Below are 4986 nucleotides of genomic sequence, written 5' to 3' on the forward strand. Positions count from 1 at the left end.
AGCCAGCAAGACGCTGAGGCGGCCACCTGGCTCCGCCCTCCTGCGCACCGGGGACTGCGCAACCTAGGGGAGGGGGCGCTGGGCGGATCTTTGCACCCGGTGCCACATATGCTTAAGACAGCCCTGCCTTCACTCTTTCCAGTGCAACACAATTGAAGAATAAGAATCCATGCTGGATTTAAAGCCAATTTATAAACTTTTAAAAAGTAAGCGCCACATATTGTTTTCTTCCTTGATCGCTATCAGGAAAATACATTCTCCTAAAACACTTTCCCAGCACACGGGAAGAGTTATAGCCACAGAACACAGCCATCAAATCCTTTACATTATGAAATTGTGGGGAAGTTTGAGTGCTGACCCACTGTTCCCTTAGAGGCGGAGATTCCATTTCCAGGGCCGATTCTAACAAACCTGCTGAAGAATGCTCAGCTCACAGAGTAGCAAAATAAAAATGCCATTCACAATCACACACTTTCCATATGTCTCTTGTCATCTTACATGGCACCCCTAGCAATCAGTTTGCTTCCAAAAACTTGGCTTTGGAAGATATCGGTCTCACTCACACACAAAACCCATCCTATCCCTCCATTTATTGCTCTGGCTTTCCCCCTGACCACCGGAATGCGGGCCTATTGTTTCTCACTCTGAGGAACAAACATTGTGAGTGCTTGGCAAGAGGCCTCTTATTATTTTTAGAAACTGCTTTCTTTCTCCCTGTGTTTTGCCTGGGGAGTTTCCCCACCCAGGCACGTGGTCACAGCGCCACCTGTTGCCTGAACTGCAGAAAGCGGGCAAGTCATAGGAACAAGCACTTCCAAAGGCAGAGATGGGAAACCTGTAACTTTCGAGATTTAGTTGGTCTCCATCTCCCATTAGTCCCAGCCAGCATGGGCAATGCACAGGGATGATGGGAGCTGGAGTATAACACATCTGGAGGGCTACAGGTTCCCCATCCCTCCAATATTATTATTTGCTGTATTCATTTCTGTAGCCTGCTTTAAAACATTCCTGTTTAGATGCTTAGAAAGTTGAAATGATTTTACTGTTTTACAATCTTGAGGAGAAACTCTCAGTTTGGGCAGGCGATATTCTGCATGTCCACTGCATATAATAATAATAATAATAATAATAATAATAATAATAATAATAATAATTTTTTTATTTATACCCCTCCCTTCCCAGTTCAGAAAACCGGGCTCAGGGCAGCTAACAACAAATCTAAAACACTTAATTGATGCAACAAAGACAGCATAAAATACAGTATAAAACTTGAATAACAATAAATTCAAAATCAATTTAGGTGTAAAATCTATCCAATAAACATTAGATGATCACCAGGGCTAGCTAGCTAAATTAGTCCTATTTAGTACAATTTCAGTATTAAAAATATACTCAAAGCAATGAAAAGAAAAGAAAAAGCCTGAGGATGGGTCTCTCTGTGTGTGTGCGCGCGCTCCTCTTTCAAGATGTGCATTCCAGTGCTGAAACAGAGGACGAAATGGTTTCATTTCCCTTCCTTGCAGTGCTTGACAAAAGTAAACATGGCAAGTTATCCATTATGCCAGTTTTCCTTCTCATCTCAAAGATAGATGAATAAATCCACAAGGTGCTTTCATACTCAGTCATCTCTATGATCAAATCACCCAATTCTAGGGCCCCCACAGTCCTTGACATGAGAGGATACCTGTTTTCCTAAGAAATAGGTCTTTTCCTTCTCAGATCTTTCCCCTCAGAGCAGCACCTCCTTCCCTGAAACCCTAATTTCCCCTGCCGGTGGGGGAGCTTACACCTTAGAAGTAGGATTAGAGCACTGTAGAGTTGGAAGACTCCCCAAGAGTCATCTAGTCCAACCCCCGCAATGCAGAAACCTGGATAGCGCCCCCAGCCTTGGGTGGAATCTACACACATTTTAAAAACACTGTGAAAATGCTTTTAAAAAATAAGTTTTGAAAAATACATCGAATTCGGCATAGCTCACTCTCACCATCTAGTGTCAAAACTGTATATTGCATGATACAACACATTTAAAACGTTTCATTTGAGCTGTATAGCTGAGTCCCTAGGGATGTGGGTGGCGCTGTGGGTTAAACCACAGAGCTTAGGACTTGCCGATCAGAAGGTCGGCAGTCCGAATCCCCGCGATGGGGTGAGCCCCCGTTGCTCGGTCCCTGCTCCTGCCAACCTAGCAGTTCAAAAGCATGCAGTGCAAGTAGATAAATAGGTACCGCTCCGGTGGGAAGGTAAACGGCGTTTCCGTGCACTGCTCTGGTTCGCCAGAAGCGGCTTAGTCATGCTGGCCACATGACCCAGAAGCTGTACGCTGGCTCCCTTGGCCAGTAAAGTGAGATGAGCACCGCAACCCCAGAGTCGGTCATGACTGGACCTAATGGTCAGGGGTCCCTTTACCTTTACCTAGCTGAGTCCCTGCTAGCTGTCATATCTTTCCTCCACTCCTCAAAACATGTTTCTCTAGATATTATGGGAATTGTTTGAAAGAGATGGAGCATTTTGGGAAGGACATTCATTTTAATTATGGAAACTCATCCTCCTATTGATAATTTTTATCTGCTCCAATTTTCAAAATCCTTTTTTATTTCTTTCCAAACCTTATTATAATTATTTTCAAATAAATCGATATTTCTCATGGTTAATTCTATACCTAAATATTTTGCCTTTTTCACAATTTGCAGTTTTGTCTTATCCTGTAGATCTTTTTGTTCCTGCTCTTGCATGTTTTTCACCATTAACTTTGTTTTTGTCATATTCATCTTAAATCCTGATACACAGCCAAATTGTAGAATTTTCTCTATTGCTATTGGGACACTTGTTTCTGGTTCTTCAGTCGTTAAAATGATGTCATCCGCAAACGCCTTGATTTTAAATATCTTTTCCCCTGGTGTAATCCCTTTTATTTCATCTTCATTTCTTCATTCTGAATTTAAAATTTTGAGAGTTAAAATGAATAATATGGGCGAAAGCGGACAACCCTGCCTGGTGCCCTTCTCAATTTTTATAATATCGGTCTTGATGGTGTTTACTATTAAACTGGCTTGTTGTGCATTATATATTGCTTTGACACCTCTACAGAATTTTTCTCCATGAGCTGATAGTTCCATAGTTTTTTGCAGAAAGGACCAAGATAGGTTATCAAAGGCCTTTTCGGCGTCTATTAGCATAAATGCTACTTTTTTGCTAGGTCTTAATTCCAAATATTCAATTAAACCAATAGCCACTCTAGTGTTTGTTGTCATATGTCTGTTTGGTAGAAAGCCTGATTGATCATAATTAATAGTATCTTTTAGAATTGATTTGGGTCTGCTTGCCTGGCAGTCCAGTCATTCATTCATTATTGCATCAGTGCAGGCAAATGAGGGCAAGGCCTTGGACTGTGGCATCTGCAGAGTCACCAGAATCAATTCTTTATTTACTTAAACCATTTTGTACTCCTCTTTAGGCTTACAGAGTGGCTTGCTGATCAATAAAAATAAGCCAAGAGTGGCTTTCAGATCAATAATAAAAAAGCCCACCCAAACAGTTGCTACTCTCAGTCTTATAGAACTGAAAGACCCTGGCACAAAATGAAAATGCAATAGGCAGGAAGCAAACCAATATAGTAGCTACAGAGTTACAATAGTTCTTACCATGATTCATAGAGTTGGAAGGGACCTCAAGGGTCATCAAGAAGAAGAAGAAGAAGAAGAAGAAGAGTAGTTTGGATTTGATATCCCACTTTATCATTACCCGAAGGAGTCTCAAAGCGGCTAACAATCTCCTTTCCCTTCCTCCCCCACAACAAACATTCTGTGAGGTGAGTGGGGCTGAGAGACTTCAAAGAAGTGTGGACTGGCCCAAGGTCACCCAGCAGCTGCATGTGGAGGAGCGGAGACGTGAACCCAGTTCCCCAGATTAGGAGTCTACTGCTCTTAACCATTACACTACACTGGCCCAACCCTCTGCAATGCAGGAATCTTTTGCCCAACGTGGGGCTCAACCCCCCCCCCCCAGATTAAGAGTCTCATGCTCTACCGACTGAGCTATTCCAGCAACCAGTTGGGATGGAAATTGATCAGGTTATGAAGGACCCAAAAGGTGCTGGATCCTTGAGTTTCTTTCTCGCCCCTGTTCTCCCCACATCCCTTATATATTAAGGGGGATTGGTTGTATGTTTTATGTTTTTAATTCTGCTCCCTCACACATACCGAAAAGGAGAGTATTGAGAAAAATAATAAATCCAAAGTCCACAATCGGGTCATACCTTTATTAGGCCCGACAAAACGTTGCAACTTGCATGCATTCAATCTCCCTTGACAACGTAAAAGTTCCAAAGAGTTAATCAAGGGGAACAAGGGGTGGGGGGAGAGGAAAATAACAAGAGTCCTGTGGCACTTTGAAAACTGTCATCTGTGTTGTCGCATTTGTATGTTACACATAGGATAGATGCTCACTCTCACATATCACGCATAGAGGACAAAGAGGGTGATAAAAAGCTATCAGTGACTACTGCTACTACTACTACTACAACTACTACTACTACTAATAATAATATGCCCCCCTCCAATCTGACTGGGTTGCCCCAGCCACTCTGGGTGGCTCCCAACAAAAATTAGTAAAAACACAATACAACATGGCTATGTTCTTCATCCAGTGGCAGAGAATTCCAATTGCTGGGGATCACAAGTGGGGAAACTGCTGTTGAGTTTGGCTTCTGCTGTTGAGCCTTCCATAGGCATCAGGTTGGCCACTGTGAGAAAAGAATGTTGGGCCAAATGGACTATCAGGCTGATTCAACAGGACCGGTTTGCAGAGCAGCCTTCAGAAAACACACACACACACACACACACACACACACACACACGACTGGCGCATCACTTTTACCATGACTGTGCAAGCTTTTGAAAAGGAAGCAGCTTGCTGTGTACTTTATCCCTCCACAAGTTGATCATTGGCTAAGCTACCGAGATACCCTTCGTTCAACAAAGAGACCTT

This window comes from Podarcis muralis, chromosome 3 (assembly GCF_964188315.1).
Source record: "Podarcis muralis chromosome 3, rPodMur119.hap1.1, whole genome shotgun sequence".
In the NCBI taxonomy this organism is placed as follows: Eukaryota; Metazoa; Chordata; class Lepidosauria; order Squamata; family Lacertidae; genus Podarcis; species Podarcis muralis.